The sequence below is a fragment of the Marmota monax genome, unplaced genomic scaffold (assembly GCF_021218885.2).
Source record: "Marmota monax isolate L192 unplaced genomic scaffold, Marmota_monax_Labrador192_F-V1.1 WCK01_AAM20220418_F8-fsc00007, whole genome shotgun sequence".
In the NCBI taxonomy this organism is placed as follows: Eukaryota; Metazoa; Chordata; class Mammalia; order Rodentia; family Sciuridae; genus Marmota; species Marmota monax.
In genome coordinates this window covers 32,514,381-32,533,749 of record NW_026692781.1, presented here as the reverse complement: position 1 = coordinate 32,533,749, position 19,369 = coordinate 32,514,381, and the positions used below count along the sequence as shown (strand labels likewise).

Below are 19,369 nucleotides of genomic sequence, written 5' to 3'. Positions count from 1 at the left end.
AACAGACACTTCTCAGAATATATACATTTGATCAACAAATATACGAAAAAATGTTCAACATCTCTAATAATTAGAGAAATGCAAATCAAAACTACTCTAAGATTTCATTTCACTCCAGTCAGAATGGTTATTATCAAGAATACAAGCAACAATAAATGTTGTTGAGGATGTGGGGAGAAAGGCACACTCATCCATTGCTGGTGGAACTGCAAATTGGTACAACCAATGTGAAAGCAGTATGGAAATTCCTGAGAAAACTTGGAATGGAACTACCATTTGACCCAGCGATCCCACTCCTCCTTCTATACCCTAAAGTCTTAAAATCGGCATACTACAATGACACAGCCACTTCAATATTTACAGCAGCAAAATTCACAATGGTTAAACTGTGGAAGCAACCTAGATGCCCTTCAATAGAAGAATGGATAAAGAAAGTGGTACATATACACAAAGGAATATTACTCAGCATTAAAGAGAATAAAATTTTCAGGTAAATGGATGGAATTGGAGAATATTATGCTAAGTGCAATAAGCCCATCTCAAAAAACCGAGGCTGAATGTTTTCTCTGATTAGTAGATTCTAATCCATATGGGTGGGGGGCATGGGATAAGTGAAGGAACTTATGTGGCAAAGGGGAGGGGCAGTGGGGACAAAGGGGTAGGAAAGATGGTGGAATGAGATGGACATCATTACCCTAGGTACACGTATGATTGAACAAATGGTATGACTTTACTTCATATGTAACCAGAAAAGTAAAAAATTCTGCTCCATTTATGTACAATGAATCGAAGAGCTGTCTACTGTTATCTATAACTGATTAGAGCTAATAACTAATTAAATTTTAAAAAAGAAAAAAATATATGGTGACCTACTTATTTTTTATTTTGACAACATCTTGTTAAAATAAGGAAATTTTGAGCTACAATATGAGTCCCACATTTTTGAGTAGCCCATCATTTTATGAAGTTTTATTAAAATGAAAAAAAATTATTCTGAACTTACTCTTAAATGGATTTAAATTCATGATGCTCATTAGGGCTAAGGAGGGCATTATTAACCTATATTGTTTATGAGACAAACTATTCCAGGATTATATTTGACCTGGATAGGACATGGACACTTCTAAGCAGTGTCTCTCAAACTTTTTGTTTTATTTTTTATCATAATCCACTGTAAGATCTACAAGTCACATTTTTCCCAATATACACATGTGGGCAACATGCACACACATGCAGACATCTAAGAAAAAATCTTTTTCCTTATTACATATAAAACACATTGAAATTTTACTGTTATTGTATTCTATGAAGCTTAATTAAAATGGTGGTTATGACCTCATAAATTAATTTTATGACCCTTTAATAAGCCATAAACTGCAAATTAGAAAATGCTATTTCAGGGCTTAACTGAGAAAGTATATACAGCAGGAGAAGGGCAAAAATGACCTCTCTTTCAGAAGTACAGTGTAGTGATCATCACTTTCTTTTAGGGGAAATATATGTGTTGATGGAGTGGGTCTGGGGATTAGCCACAGAGGGGACTAGATTAGAGATGGAAAAAAATCAATTAAACCTGTCAAATATTTTTAAGTATCCCCCAGGTTTATCTACTGTCTTATGTCTGAGGGAGGTTACGTAGGACTTGTCCTCAAAATGCTTACGGCTGTTTATTAGTGGATAAGATCATGTAGGGAACGTTTGTAGAATGAAAACCATTGAGGTCCAGGATGGAGTTCTGAGAACATCAACATTTAAGGACTGAGCAGAGAAATGGGAATCTGCAGTAACAAAAACCCAGAAATAAACAGAGGGAGGAGGAACATCAGGAGAGTGAAGCATTGCAGGAACCAAGGAGAGAGATTTGAGGAGGAAGCAATCAATGGTGGTGAATCTGCTGAGAGGTCAGGAAGGTTAAGGGCTAAAGAGGGCCCATTGTATCTGATAGTAGCACTGAGATCATGGAGACTTTGGGGACACTTGTTTTAGTGCCATGGTGAGAGCAGGGGGCAGATTACAGGGCTGAGAAGTGAAACAATAATATGAAATTGACTGTGGTTTGGAGAACTTTGGCTTATTACCATTTCTTATTTCTATATCCCCTCTCTAAACGTGCATCAAAGCTTTGCCATAGCATAAGCAGTGACAATTCTGTAGATTGAAAGGGTGTTATTGTTGAACAATGTTGTTATTGAAAGGATAATGTTCAGTTCAGCCTCTTTTACCCACATATTCAGAGCCATATTTGGGGTCAAGATAATGATGTCCATATGGCCATCTTTAAAACTGGCTAATCATTAACACTTTAAAACTCTAAGTTCCACGTATATTAAAAGGAAAGCTCAGGTCTCAATTCCCTCTTGCGACATTTAAGTGACTACATAAAACTTTCTGCTGCCCTTAATTGGAAAATGAATATCACAAAAATTTCTGAGAAATGGAAGTACAGTTGGCTTTAAGTGGGAGGAAATGGAGTGGGGTCCTGGAAAGTCAGATGAAGTAACAAATCAAATTATCCGCCCACAGGAAGTGTTTATTATTTTGTAGAGTGTGTGAAGATTCATGCATATGACATTGAAGAATTAGACTTGAGATAGTGTCCAGATACACATTGGAGGGGCCAAGGAAGTTCAGGGAATCTTCTTATGACTCTTTTTTTTTGTAGTTGTTTTTGATATTTACTTTTTAGTTGTAGTTGGACACAATACCTTTATTTTATTTATTTATTCAAACCCAGGGTCTTGCATATGCTAGGCAAGCACTCTACCGCTGAGCCACAACCCCAGCCCTTCTTGTGTGTTTTATGGGTGTTGGGAGAGAATGGGAGGAAGAATTGACAAGGATGTTGGACCAGCTTTCTGCTTTAGCACCTGCGCGTGGCTGGCAAGGATGCCCCGCACTGCTTCTTTCTCATGTTTTGGAATGTTGGGGTAGCCCTCTCACGATGAATGTGGGTTTGGGAGGGAAGGCTCATAGGAGCAGCTGTGTAATGACTAGAACTTACCTGCTTGTGGGTTAGGGGTGGTGTAGTGATGGGGGTGTAGAAAGTTCCTCCATTTCTAACAATGTGAGCAAGTTTTACAGGAAACAAGGGCTGAAGGCACTCCTGAGGACTTCTCCTTGCTGCTGGTCTCAAGGTTAAAGGAATTCTTAGAACATCATCTGCTGGTTCACTGGTGTCCCTGTAGGAGACACACAGTCCTAGCTGTCCTGCTGTTAGATATTCTGGAATCTCCAGAATGAATCAATACTGGGAGCCATTAGCCAAGTAGGTATGACAATTTCCTTGCCAGCATACCCCATGTTGCTTAGTGGAAGGACTCCTGGAAATAGGACATTTTGCAGTGACATTGCATGTATGTGACCTTGCTCAAGGACCAAGGCGGATCCGAGTTTAGGGCGTTCTGGGTTTAGGACTATCCGGGTTTAGGGTGGTTCCAGGTTTAAGATTATTCCTACTGGGAATAGGGCGTATGCTGCTGCCTGAGTTCCCCTTGAGTTCTCATGGGATTCAGACAGTATTTTTTGGGAGACAGAAGCCCAGTGGGGGTGGATTTGGGCAGAGAACGTGGATTTCCCCAGAACGTGATTGTAGATGGCTGGTGTGAGTTCGGGAATAAAGAGTTGCTGTTTGAATCTACAGGCTGTGTGGTGGCTCGTGATTGTGTGCCCAGCCAGACTGCGGCATTTGTGCCCAGCCAGACTGCGGCAAATCAAGACACAGTGACTGTGAAACAAATTCTTGAAGCCTTATTTTGAGATTTTTATCAGTTTTAGGTGACCTACTGAATCATATACATATATGGTTCAAGAGTGGAGTGGGATCTTTTAGCCTTTGAGGTATCCTTACAAGTAGGCTGTTAAAATAATAGAGTTTGGGAAATTTTCAAAGGTTTATCATAAAGGGATTCGACAACACTTAAAAGAAAGGGAGACTTAGCTAGGATGTGGAATGGGGAATGTTGGAGTCTTTGATGAGCATCTTTGCCTAACTTCTGGGGACAACTCTGCCCAATCAATGCTTTCCCGTCTCCAGAATTGGGTCCTGTCAGCCTTTGCTCTCCCAGTATTTCCTCACCTACTAGGCTGAACCATATAAAACTACCATATTTGTAAGTAAAAAATGGTCAAATATATCACCAGTTTTGTATGATTCAACCTAATATCAGCTAAGGACTTCTACTGACAAAATCTACTCCAATGTCTAGTAATGTTGTGTCCTCTTTTTCTAGTAGATCATGGATTTATTTAATTTTGGCATTTGGTAACACCAGTTAGGTGATTTTTGATATTTGTCTCTAACACTTGAGGAAGGACCCATTTGATATCCTTGGGACCAAGGGGTTAAGTAAAGCTGGAATCATCTTGAATCCTGCTGGTTCTTATGGTTGGGCTGCTGTTAGCCACAAGAAGGGAGCAAAGGAGATGCAGATGGCATCAGCAGGCCCTCTCCCTTGCCTCTTCTGATCTCAGCTCTTCTCAGTCAAGGGATGGAACTGTGAGGGGCAATGAAGTGAGTCTGTTTTATCTTTTTAGTTTTTTTAAACTCTTGGCTCCAATGTAGCCCAGTGAGTCAGGCTTGAGAGGAGCATGGGCATGGCATGACATGCCAGACATACAGACACCATCCCCTTCCCCAGATTTTGCAAAGGATATTATATTTTATCAAAAGACCCTAAGGGGTTCCAGATATTGAGATAGGTGCTAGAAAACTCTCTGGGTGTCACAAGCCGTCTGTGGGCTGTGTGTATGAACTATTGCGCATAGTAGCCAAGTGAAGGGATAGGCTTGGCACTGTGAAGGGATTGATCCCATGATGCAGGTGCACCTCCCACTCTAGTTCTGCTTAAGATCCCACACAGCATCTGAGATGGGTGTGACTCTCCAAGATGTCAATCAATCTGCTGACCACAACATCACAAAGCATGACTCCACCCTTGAAACCTTATTCCTCTCTGAGCTCCCTGCTATTAAATAAAGAAATGAGGGCTCATACTCTCTTTCCAGAGCTCTCCTTCTAGCGTGGAAGCTGACCCTTAAGGTCACAAAGCCAACCCTCCCTCGGTTTAAAAACTACTCTCTGTGTTATGTGATTTTTTGCAGCTTTCTTAGCTTAATGTTGCAGCCAGCTGTTTTAAACCCAGTTCATCTCGTCTGCAGGGGTAGTGGTGGAGATCTGGGGACTAATTATAGCAGAGAGCAGCTCTGAGCCACCCTTCCACCCTGGCATTATCTTAGTGCCATCTCTCCTTTGTTCTCACTCATGCTTTTCATTTCTGCATACCTCTCTGGGCTATATTCTCAGCAAATCCCTCAGTGTGATTTTTAAAAATCCTAACAGATCACAGATTGGGCCACTCATCCATCCACTCATTTGTTAAAAGGAAAAAGGAGCATGTACAGGGGTCAAATTAAATAAAGACTGTAGATGCTTACCTTGGAGGAGTAGCTTGCTTTTAGATTTTGTTTTGATGTCAACAGGGACATGTGGAACTCCTCAGGGATGTAAGTAGCTGAAGGAATGTTGTACTTTGGACCACGTGTGTATGGGACTCCTTCAGGAGAATATTTCAGTTCCTCTAAGGCATAAAATCCAAGACCTTGAGTAAATGTCCCCTCGATCTGTGACAAAGAAAGAAATGAATCTCACTTTTTCATGCTGTTTATGAATTTCCAGCTTGATCATCTAAAGCTCTCACTCACTTAAAGTGACTGATTCCTTCTGGAGTCCAGGTCTCTATAGCTCTCCATATTCTACTTACAGATACAAGCAATGACTTCTGAAATTCTTGGTTAGGTTTTAGAAAAATGCCCAGACTTTCTTGAAAACACAATAATACTTATTTTCAGTGCTTAGCAGTGAATTTTAGAAACAGATGCCTCATTCTCCTGGAACAAGATCTCTTCACCCCAAAGACATTTTACCAATGAAAGGATGACTTATAATTTTTTCAAAAAAGTTCTTCAGCCCCTTTTCCAGTTATCAAAGGGTCTTTCCAAAATCTGAGGATGGTGTTCAAGGTCTTGTGTTTGTTCTTTCTCAGGAATGTCCCAGAAAATTTCTAAAGCAGTAGACCCATATCCCAGCATCTTCCCCATTCTTTCTCTCATTCCAAGGGCTAAATTTTGACATAAGCTGATTATATTTTAAATTTAGCAGCTGTTTAAATAGAATTTAGGCCTACAGAAATGTGATCCAAAAGAAATCAATGGTAGGCTAAAAGAAATGTTAGGCTAAAAGAAACTTTTGTTTTCTTTGTTCATATTTGTAATGTGCTAAAATATTTGGGTTACATAAAAATGTTAACAAATACAATTGTGTGACTTTTCACTGTGGAGTTAAAGCCTCCAAGCTCATATTCTCTCTTTCTCTCTACCCCTCCCTCCCTCTCTGTCATGACCCTAATTCTCATGTGATTTCAACTAATACTTCTACTTGGATCACTCCCAAATACACACCTTCTGCTCTGAGGTTTGGACTTGGACTTTCAATCTTTTCCTTGACACTTCTACCTGGATCTCTCACAGGCTACTTGAGGTTAACAAAGCCAAGCTGAGTTCATATTTGTAAGTGTACCCCTCTATGCCTCTTTGTATTTTCCATCCTTGGAACTACCATCAACATTGGATCTCCATGCTGGAAATTTGGGATTCCACCCCCCCCCACACACACACACACTGTTGTCTTTTTTTTCTTCTAGTCCTGGACAATTGATAATTTTATCTCCTAAGTCTTTGTGAACATCTATTTCCTCTTCCTTATTCTTCTTCCCATTGCTGAGTACATCTTTTGTCTCATCCCTGTAATGAATTCCTAAATGATTCTTAGGCATTGGTCTGTGGTTCCATTATCCATCATGGGTGTCACAGTCTCTTGGAAATTGTAGAAACACAAGATTCCTAGGACCCTCTTGATTCCCTGGGTCTAGCAGGGCCTGTATCTATGCAATACATAGACGTTCATTGAATAAAAAAACAGAATTCAAGAACTCTATTCCTATGTTGTTACATGTAAATGAATAGGAGGATGAGAAAGAGGAAATAATTTTAGCCAACAGAACAAACTATTTAATGATACCCCAAAAATAGAAGAAAGAGATTTGCTTCTTTCAACCTGTAGTTAGAACAGGTAAAATATTGGTTAGTATGTAAAAAATTCATATATTAACTCACTGACAATTAAGATATAAGGTATAAACATATACTTGTCTATATCCACAGCAGGATTTATACTAAAGGAAGCATCCATGACAACGTCAGTTCTAATGTTCTTTAGGGAGTAAAAACCAAACAAATGGTTATAGTACATATTCCACTTTTAAACAATAAGATTATTTTCTCTTACCAAGGGTTTAAAAGGTGATCATAGAATGCCATGGCAAAGTTCTACTTTTGATAAAGATCATAAAAATACCAAATATTGCCAGTTGAAATGTTTCTTGGAATAAAAAAAATTAGAAGTTATTAATCCCAAGAAACATTTTGACTGGCAATAGTTGGTATTTTTGCATGGTTTTATTTTTTTATTTGGTATATAATATGTATATGCTATCTACTAGAACTTTAAAAGTTTATTAACATCAAGTACTGCTGCAGTCTGGCTGGGCACAATTCAGGAGCCACTTATCAAGCAGAAACGAACTTTATTTTTAGAACACACAGGCCACACCACACGAGCTCTTCAGGAATTCCCTCAGAGCCCAACTGCTACCACCGGCTTCCCACAAGCCTCTCCCATTGTGGTGAGGATGGATTTCAGTCCCCATTTCACAGAAAGAGTTGAACTCCTGGCTGCTTTTGTTTGTTTTCATCTGGAACCTGGTGAACCTAAGCTTGGCCTTCACTATCTAGGAATTACCATTCCACAGATGAGGGAATTAAGGCTTAGAACCTTCATATATCTATCCCAAGTTTACTTGGCTAGTACACAGCACCTGAGAGCAGACCTCTTACTGGATTTCATAGCCTGGGAGAGGGTGTTACCAGTATACAGAGGTGGCAGGGATCTGAGCTAGTAAGACTTGGGTCAAGTTCCAAATTTCCATCAAGACACTGACTTACCAGCGGGCTTCTTTCCCTCAGATACAATCTCACTTGTTCCTACTGTGAGCCACAGTTATAAACTTTTCTAGGGGGTTTCCAAGTATCTGAGTCTAATGCCAGAAGAAATAAGAATAAGAGGTCTGTGGCTTTCTCTCTAGCTGGGATAGAGTGACAAGGAGATTTGTTATATCCAGCTCTTTGGTAACTTGTTCTAATGTACATTAGTATATCAGGGATGAACTGAACAATGATTTGTCATTCGGGATGGTTTATTTTTTTTTCATTTATTTTGTAAAACCTTTATTTTGAAAAGAGTATGAAATTTAAGAGTCAGAAATTTTGCCTGGTGTGGTGGCACACACTTGTAATCCCAGTGGCTTGGGAGGCTGAGGCAAGAGGATATCAAGTTTAAAGACAGCCTCAGCAACTTAGCAAGACCCTGTCTCAAAATAAAAAATAAAAAATGGGCTGGGATGTGGCTCAGTGGTTGAATGCCTCTGAGTTCAATTACTGGTATCCACCCCCCCCCCACCAAAAAAAAAAAGAGTCAGAAATTCTGATTTTTGAATTTTCACAATGCTATTTAGTCACTGAAACTTTGATCAGATTTCTTAATCTTAGGGCTGGGGATATGGCTCAGTTGGTAGAGTACCTGCCTAGCATACACAAGTTCCTGGGTTCAATTCCCAGCACCACCAAAAAAAAAAAAATTCTTAATCTGAGTCTCAGATTTCTCGTATGTAAAATGAAAATATCAATAATAATACCTAGCTCATGGAGTTGTTATGGAATTAACTAAGTAATTTCCCAGAAAGATCTTTACTAATTGCAAAGGGGTATACAAACACTAGTGATGTACAAAACAAATTTTTTGATATAAAATTAAAATAATAATATAATATTATTATTCTACAAATAAACCTTAAAAATTCACAACTCAATGACCACTGATTGAGCACCTATTATGTGCCAGGCTCTGGGCTAGACTCAGAAAAAGAAAACTGAATGAAACAGGGATCCAATCACCTAAGGTTGGCCATTGCTTTTTCCTTTTCCCTTCCTCAGCATTCCATCACCAAGTGCCATCCACCTTCCATGCCATATGTCTTAGATCTACCCCCTTCTTCTCATTCCTATTGCTTCTGATACAGACCCTCATCCTCTTTTGTTTAGGTTATTGCAGAAGCCTCCCTGCCTTCTGGTTCTGTGCTAGTCATTTGTTTTCATCTACCCAGTCACCAGACTGACCTATCTAAATTCCAGATTTAACCATGACTTTTTTTTTTCCCCTGCTAAAAACCCTTGGTTGGATCCGATTCCTGAAAGACACTGTAAGTGTCAGTGGGTTGGCACATGGCCATGGCCTGACTAGCTCCCCAGCTTCATCTCTTAGAATCACTTGCTGTGGCCCTTCTGAGTGGTACCACCTGTGTTGCCCAGACACAGTTTGCCAGTCCTGCTGCTTTCTTTGTATAAAACCCACAATTGTTACCTCGTCTGCCTTTTTCTGTAGGTAAGACTTATCTTCCTGGTTTCTTGCTTTCCCTGACCACCTTGGTACCTCTTTCCCCATCTGAGGATGAGTCAGGAAGAATGCCTAATAGTAGTATTACTGACTCAGATTATACACACAGTGTGAGGATGTTTGATGTATCTTTCAAGAAAGGCTAACCCATTTGAATAAATTGGGACCAACACCGGATGAGAGTACTCATTTTTTTTCTATATACTTGCTGGCACCCAAATTGTTATTTATTAAATATTTGCTAGGCAATGGGCACAAAAGGTCAGTCTCAGCACTTTCATTAAAAATTTACCACGGAGTGATAAGGTATCTGCCACTTGCCTTGTGAGCACCTGTAAGACAGTCAATTTTAATCTCAGAACAGGCAGGTCCACAAACAAAATAAGGATAAATGTCAATTTCTCCCTTCTCCCAGTCTATGTGAACTTCATAGCCCCGACAAGACAAAATACACTCTGTAGTCAGAACACGGGATTAGCAGTGGAGCTTTCTCTAAGAAATGAAAATGAGAGAAATCAGACCGTCTTCAGAGTTAACCTACATCACAAACAAGAGTACGGTGCTTCTTGAGGATTCACCAAGTGCCTAGAGCAGACAACAAGAGACAGGATCCTACTGTGAGGCATATGGTCCACCTCACATGCAGGATTTCAACAAGAGGCTCGACTTTTAACTTTAAGCAAGAGTAAAATTTTGAAGCATCTACTCCATGATATATCCATATTTTTAAAATACTCCCAAAACATTTAAAACGTTTGCAACTTGGAAAAGAAGGAAAATCCAGAATAGTTTTCTTTTTTACACAATCTTGTTGGTTGGTGGTAAGGTACAGTGGCACTGAGTATGCATTTGCCAGTAGTAAGGCTAAATAAACTCAGATGACACATTTCATGAGATCCAGCACTTAGATGACGGTGATCGCTCCTCTTCCACTTCTTGCTGTGGTACTTTGAGACCCCAGACCCACACACACTTGTGATACAAGTGGCATTTTGCTTGACAAGCCATGTTGGGCAGATGTGGAGCTGAAAGGTTCATAATTAAATGATGCTGTCATTTGATTAGAGGGACTCTCTTTTTAGCAACATCTTTATACTGTACATCACCAAAATTTCCCTTCGATGTGAGTTTCACCTTCCTACGTGATTTTAAAATTGCTCTCAATTTTGAAGTGTTTTCTTTCATTTTCTTCTCCTAGTCAAAATTTCCACTAGTCATAAACATTTTGTTGATTTTTTTCTTTTAAATTGCAAGCCGGGATCACTTGGACAATAGTTTTGAGGAATTGACTTCTTATTTCCAACTTGATCAGCTAATGAGTGAGACATCTTTTTTCCCATAAACTCTCCATAAACTTCCTTCTTTTATTCCTCCCTTCTTTCCTGTTTCCCTTCTTAATGCCTTCTTCCTTCCCAGACACTCCAACTCCTCTTCTTCCAACCCACATTATTCATTCATTCTACAATGTTATTATATTTGTATGAATTGTATATACTCTATGATATTAGTGTTATATGTGGATAGTACAGATTATATTTTCTGAGTACGACAAGTCCTCTTTTATCATTTTTCTTGTAGAGAAATTAGTTTTGACCTATATGATTAAAAAGTTGCACGCTATTTGTATACCTGTCAGACAGGTATTTCTGTTAACATATTAATCAGAAGAGGAGTTCTGATTAATACATTAAAACATTAATTATGAGATTCATCTCTATGTTAACATATTAATCAGAAGAAAAATTTGGAAAGCCTTATGAGGTTGAGAGTCAGAAAGAAACAGAGGCCAGTGTTACATGCACAGGGAACTCCTGTGAAATTCAGGTATTTTCCAGTGTGGTTGGTAGGAGATGGATGTGAGCCTAGCTGGAATATTGCATTGAAGAGCCAGCTCATCAAATCCCCCTTCTGAATTCTGTGCCCTTAGGAAAACTTCTGGTTCTGGGTTGACTTCTTGTGTAGACCTGTCATGGAGAGAATGTGTTGGCCATGGAGACTCTGGGTCATCTGTTCCCTCTGCAGTTGTTATGATTTTTCTTCTGCAACTAGGGAGAGTGTAAAAGTAGGAAGGGCTTTTTGCTGATATCCTGGCTTCACATCTCAGTTGAATTTCAGAGAAAAAGCAAAACAGGCCATAGATCAACAGCAGAGTAGAGTGAATTTGAGAAATAGGATGCTGTGAGTTCATGAGAGGACTGGAAGAAGCAAAGATCAGGAAGCAGTCTCCTGCTGGTGGTATCTTGGGACTCCTGCTGGAGGGCTTTACAAGTGTATAAGTTTGGAGAAGTGCAGCAAAAGAGTGTCCAGAGAAGAGTAATAAAAATGACTGCTCTACAAGAGAATTGGTCTTTTAAACAAAAAGCAAAAATTCCTGATCAGTTTGGCCAGTTGGAGCCCCCTGTACCCATTCTGTATCCTTTTGACATGTCCTTGTCCTTCTCAGGATTCTTCCTTGTAGGGCACAATTCACTATTCTAGGCTCACCTTTTACTTTTCCTGTCCTAGTCCTGGAGTCATCCATTGTGATGACTCAAGCATAAAAATAAATGATAGTAAATAATAGTAAATGAGTAATGTGAGCTGGGGATGTGGACCAGTAATACAGCATTTGCCTAGAATACACAAGGCCCTGAGTTCAATCATCTGCACCAAAAAAAAGTAAGTAAATAAATTATCACTCACTGAATAATATAGGAAACCATGAGTCCATACTATTCTAAATAAATAGGAAGTTTTATGAGAGACATATATTTACATAGTTCCAAAGTGTCTCTCCATGCAATAGGTATTAATTACAAAAGGAGAGAAACATCCTTTCAGCAGGGAAGCCTAGTAGACACCATCTTAATCAGGTGGGACACACTGTAATCTTGTGTCACCCAATTGGATGCAATGAAAGGAGCATGAAGTCACTTTTGTAATGTGCTGACAGAAATGCATTACCTTGATTTAATCATGAAGAGACATCAGACAAACTGAAATTAGGAGACATTCACAAGATACCTGGCCATGATCTTCACAAGTTGTAGTCCAAGTTGTAGATGTCTAGGAGAGATGGAAGACCTGATCCCAACTGAAATATACCTCAGAGACAGGACAATTAAATGCAAAGTAAGATTCTGTGTTGGATCTTTTTGCTATATAAGACTTGACTGGGACAACTGGCAAGCCACACATAGGGTCTGATGGTTAGACATTCGTAACATACCATGGATTTTTATGGTTATATTGTGTATTGAGTGATACTAAGCACTAATGTGCTCAGGGGCAATAGGGCAATTCATTCTCAAATGATTCCGCAGAAATAAAATTCTCTGTATTGTGCTTCCAACTTTTTAAAAGTAAATTTGTGGTTGCTTCAAAATCTAAAAAGGAGTTAAAATTTTGGTGATCAATTATTCTTGAGAAAAGGAAATGAACTGGCCAAGTAATTGTATTCAAATGCATGGTCACTTGCTGTGTAAAGGGTCTTTTTCATCTGCTGAGAAATTTAACTCATGAGAGATTCATTTAAATACAAACATTTAATTTAGTTTCATTTATAAGGAGCCTCAAATGAGCCTGTTTACAAAATGATTCCCAACAGATACAGATGCAAAAATCAAGACATTAAAATAAGAGTAACCGATGAGAACCAAGAAATGAAATAGAGTGAATCATAAAAGACTAAGGATTTATGCATAATAAAACTAAATTAAGCATAAAATTAACTTCAAGCTTCCTGGTGGCCAAGGCAAAGAAATAAAAAGAAAGTACTTAATATTTATTAAACAACAAAATATAAAGAATAGCAGATCACTAGGAAAAGAAATTTTTCATAGCTTGGCTCTCTAAAAAGTAATTTATAATGCAGAAATTTAAATGGACATTATCAAATAAGTAAATTGAAATATGCATTTTATAAAAAAAATTCTGGGACTCTTTAAATAAACCAAGTTTTTATATCTCAGTAAAAATTAAGAGAAGAGCATGGAATTATAGTTCTGTGTATGTATTTCTAATGAGAATGACAGTAATATAATCCAGGCATAAAGTTTGGTTATTTGATTTGATAGCTGTGTAAAGCTTAGAGAATTAAACTAGTTTGAAATTATGCTAAGTATAAGAGCTTAGGCTAGTTTAAAATATTGTCTACTGTTTAGTCACTGGAAAGAGGGAGCTCGGTGCAATGATGAAGGTGTTGGATCCCTTAGAGGGGCTTGGCTCCCCCCCCCCCCAGAATCCTGGCTTTCTTCTTTTTATCTGTGGACCTCAGGCAAGTATTTGGCTGCACTAAGACTCAGGTTCCTTGCTTCTTATTCCATGCTTTTGTGATTATGTCAAAATGTATCTTAATGTTTCATATATATAAAACTAAAAAGAATCAATGAAAACAACAAGAATAAAAAACAATTAAATAAAATGGGAAAGTCATAATGTCTCCTTGTAGAATTTTGAGACATAATTAGGGGTAGTTAGATGATGTCTGGCATATTAAAAGAGCTTGATAAATGTCCTATTTATCGCAGTTAGCTCTTAGTATTATCACTTTATTATTAGTTATTATTATTTCTGTATTTTGCTAAAAGATCATTAACTTCCATTGGCCACAAAAAGAAGGGTTACACAGTGTAATGAGGACATGGGGGGAAAAAAAGTTAACTAGGAGCAATAATCCTGATTGTCAAGTTCTGCTGCTTCTCTTGAGTGCACCACCTCTATTTTGAAAGCAGTTAGAAGGGTGGTAGAATGAAAAAGGCAAGCACATTTGGGTCAGACACATGGGTCCAGGCTTTGCTTCCTGCCAGCTGCATGACTTCAGGGAACCACATGACCTATTTGAGTCTCAGTTTCCTCAGTTATGAAAAAGGTCGAGAGCCCCTCCCCCTGCACCGGCAAGGTAGAGGGAACTGTGACCACGCACAGAGCAGGCCCAGTGGCCTGCTGAGGGGCAGAGCCGCCCCCCACCCCCCGCGCCTGCCAGGTAGGTGGAACTGTGACCACGGATAGAAAGGGCCCAGTGGCCCACGGCGGGACAGAGCTTCCAATCACTCCTGCAAGGTAGGCGGGCCTGCGACCCACCGGCAGAAGAGGAGCAGCGGCCTGCTGAGAGGCAGAGCCGCCCCCTCCCCCTGCACCGGCAAGGTAGAGGGAACTGTGACCACCCACAGAGCAGGCCCAGCGGCCTGCTGAGGGGCAGAGCCGCCCCCCACCCCCTGCGCCTGTCAGGTAGGCGGAACTGTGACCACTGACAGAAAAGGCCCAGTGGCCCGCGGAGTGGCAGAGCTTCCAATCACTCCTGCAAGGTAGGCGGGCCTGCGACCCACCGGCAGAAGAGGAGCAGCGGCCTGCTGAGAGGCAGAGCCGCCCCCTACCCCCCACGCCTGCAAGGTAGACGGAACTGTGACCACCATCAGAACAGGCCAGACCTGCAACCGAGAGACAGAACAGGCCCAGTGGCCTGAGGAAGGGTAGAGCCGCCCCCCCCCCGCGCCTGCAAGGTAGGCGGACCTGCGACCCACTGGCAGTACAGCCCCAGAGGCCTGTAGAGGGGCAGTGCCGCTGCCTGCACCTGCAAAGTAGACAGAACTGTGACCACCGACAGAACAAGCCTAGCGGCCCGCAGAGGGACAGAGCCGCTGCCCGCGCCTGCAAGGGAGACTTTGCAACTATACAAGACCAATATAAATATATAGGGGGAAAATTCAATAGCACAACAGTTTCACCAAGTAGAAAGGAACGCGAACAGTATGAAGAGACAAGGAAAGAAAGGACCACAAGCATTGCAGGTCAACTCAACCTTAGAAGAGGTAATAGCTGCAGCAGATGGAATGTCAGATAAAGAATTCAGGATATACATGCTTCAGATGATCTGGAGTCTCAAGGAAGACATCAGACAGCAAAATCAGACAATGAAAGATCACTTCAACAATGAATTACATAAACAAATCCAAGAAGCAAAAGATCAACTATACAGGGAAATAGAGGTTATAAAAAACAAACAAACAGAAATCCTAGAAATGCAGGAAGCAATAAGCCAACTTAAAAACTCAATTGAGAATACTACCAGCAGAGTAGAACACTTAGAAGACAGAACATCAGACAATGAAGATAAAGTATTTCAACTTGAAAAGAACATAGACAGCTCAGCAAGACTGTTAAGAAACCATGAGCAGAACATCCAAGAAATATGGGATAACATCAAGAGACCAAATTTAAGAGTCATTGGGATACAGGAAGGGACAGAGTTTCAAACCAAAGGAATGAGCAATCTATTCAATGAAATAATACGAGAAAACTTCCCAGACTTGAAGAATGAGACAGAACCCCAAATCCTAGAAGCCTACAGGACGCCGAATGTGCAAAATCATAAGAGACCCACACCTAGACACATTATAATGAAGATGCCCAACATACAGAATAAGGAGAGAATTTTCAAAGCTACAAGAGAAAGGAAGCAGATCACATTTAGGGGTAAGCCAATCAGGATAACAGCTGATCTTTCAACACAGACTCTGAAAGCTAGAAGATCCTGGAATAACATATTTCAAACACTGAAAGAAAATGGGTTCCAACCAAGAATTGTGTTTCCAGCGAAATTAAGCTTCAGGATGGAAGATGAAATTAAAACCTTCCACGATAAACAAAAGTTAAAAGAATTTGCAGCTAGAAAACCATCTCTTCAAAACATCCTTGGCAAAACATTACAGGAAGAGGAAATGGAAAATAACAATGAAAACCAACAGTGGGAGGTAGGACAGTAAAGGGGGGAAAATAATCAAAGAGGAAAACAAACCATGTTTAGTAAAATAAATAAACAAATATGGCTGGAAGAACAACCCATATCTCAATAATAACCCTAAATGTTAATGGCTTAAACTCACCAATCAAGAGACACAGGCTAGTAGAATGGATCACAAAACAAGACCCAACAATATGCTGCCTACAGGAGACGCATTTGATAGGAAAAGACATACATAGGCTGAAGGTGAAAGGTTGGGAAAAATCATATCACTCATATGGACTTCGGAAACAAGCAGGAGTATCCATACTCATATCAAATAAAATAGATTTCAAGCCAAAGTTAATCAAAAGGGGTAAAGAGGGACACTACATATTGCTCAAGGGAACCATACACCAACAAGACATAACAATCATAAATATATATGCCCCAAACAATGGTGCAGCTATGTTCATCAAACAAACTCTTCTCAAGTTCAAGAGTCTAATAGACCACCATACAATAATCATGGGAGACTTCAACACACCTCTATCACCACTGGACAGATCTTCCAAACAAAAGTTGAATAAGGAAACTATAGAACTCAATAACACAATTAATAACCTAGACTTAATTGACATATATAGAATATACCACCCAACATCAAGAAGTTACACTTTTTTCTCAGCAGCACATGGATCCTTCTCAAAAATAGATCATATATTATGTCACAGGGAAACTCTTAGACAATATAAAGGAGTAGAGATAATACCATGCATCCTATCTGATCATAATGGAATGGAACTGAAAATCAACGATAAAAGAAGGAAGGGAAAAGAATACATCACTTGGAGAATGAACAATAGGTTACTGAATGATCAATGGGTTATAGAAAACATCAAGGAAGAAATTAAAAAATTCTTAGAGATTAATGAAAACACAGACACAACATATCGGAATCTATGGGACACATTGAAAGCAGTTCTAAGAGGAAAATTCATTGCTTGGAGTTCATTCCTTAAAAAAAGAAAAAACCAACAAATAAATGATCTCATACTTCATCTCAAAATCCTAGAAAAAGAAGAGCAAAACAACAGCAAAAGAAGTAGAAGGCAAGAAATAATTAAAATCAGAGCTGAAATTAATGAAATCGAAACAAAAGAAACAATTGAAAAAATTGACAAAACTAAAAGTTGGTTCTTTGAAAAAATAAACAAAATCGACAGACCCTTAGCCATGCTAGCGAAGAGAAGAGGAGAGAGAACTCAAATTACTAACATACGGGATGAAAGAGGCAATATCACAATAGACACTTCAGAAATACAGAAGATAATCAAAAATTATTTTGAATCCTTATACTCCAATAAATTAGAAGATAGTGAAGGCATAGATAAATTTCTTAAGTCATATGATCTGCCCAGATTGAGTCAGGAGGATATAGACAACCTAAACAGACCAGTATCAATTGAGGAAATAGAAGAAACCATCAAAAGACTACCAACTAAGAAAAGCCCAGGACTGGATGGGTATACAGCAGAGTTTTACAAAACCTTTAAAGAAGAACTAATACCAATACTTTTCAAGCTACTTCGGGAAATAGAAAAAGAGGGAGAACTTCCAAATTCATTCTACGAGGCCAATATCACCCTGATACCTAAACCAGACAAAGACACTTCAAAGAAAGAAAACTACAGACCAATATCTCTAATGAACCTAGATGCAAAAATCCTCAATAAAATTCTGGCCACTCGGATACAAAAACTTATCAAAAAAATTGTGCACCATGATCAAGTAGGATTCATCCCTGGGATGCAAGGCTGGTTCAATATACGGAAATCAATAAATGTTATTCACCACATCAATAGACTTAAAAATAAGAACCATATGATCATCTCTATAGATGCGGAAAAAGCATTTGACAAAGTACAGCATCCCTTTATGTTCAAAACTCTAGAAAAACTAGGGATAACAGGAACATACCTCAATATTGTAAAAGCAATCTATGCTAAGCCTCAGGCTAGCATCATTCTGAATGGAGAAAAACTGAAGGCATTCCCTCTAAAATCTGGAACAAGACAGGGATGCCCTCTCTCACCACTTCTCTTCAACATAGTTCTCGAAACACTGGCCAGAGCAATTAGACAGACGAAAGAAATTAAAGGCATCAAAATAGGAAAAGAAGAACTTAAATTATCACTATTTGCAGATGACATGATTCTATACCTAGCAGACCCAAAAGGGTCTACAAAGAAACTATTAGAGCTAATAAATGAATTCAGCAAAGTGGCAGGATATAAAATCAACACGCATAAATCAAAGGCATTCCTGTATATCAGCGACAAAGCCTCTGAAATGGAAATGAGGACAACCACTCCATTCACAATATCTTCAAAAAAAATAAAATACTTGGGAATCAACCTAACAAAAGAGGTGAAAGACTTATACAATGAAAACTACAGAACCCTAAAGAGAGAAATAGAAGAAGATCTTAGAAGATGGAAAAATATACCCTGTTCATGGATAGGCAGAACTAACATCATCAAAATGGCGATATTACCAAAAGTTCTCTATAGGTTTAATGCAATGCCAATCAAAATCCCAACGGCATTTCTTGTAGAAATAGAGAAAGCAATCATGAAATTCATATGGAAAAACAAAAGACCCAGAATAGCAAAAACAATGCTAAGCAGGAAGTGTGAATCAGGCGGTATAGGGATACCAGACTTCAAACTATACTACAGAGCAATAGTAACAAAAACAGCATGGTACTGGTACCAAAACAGGCTGGTGGACCAATGGTACAGAATAGAGGACACAGAAACCAATCCACAAAACTACAACTACCTTATATTTGATAAAGGGGCTAAAAGCATGCAATGGAGGAAGGATAGCATCTTCAACAAATGGTGCTGGGAAAACTGGAAATCCATATGCAACAAAATGAAACTGAATCCCTTTCTCTCGCCATGCACAAAAGTGAATTCAAAATGGATCAAGGAGCTTGATATCAAATCAGAGACACGCCGTCTGATAGAAGAAAAAGTTGGCTACGATCTACATACTGTGGGGTCGGGTTCCAAATTCCTCAATAGGACACCCATAGC

General features: G+C 39.3%; 1 pseudogene; it reads right to left on the bottom strand.

The window, feature by feature from the left end:
- Positions 1-19,369, bottom strand: part of LOC124094656 (aldehyde oxidase 3-like) — a 90,604-nt pseudogene that overhangs the window by 9,532 nt on the left and 61,703 nt on the right.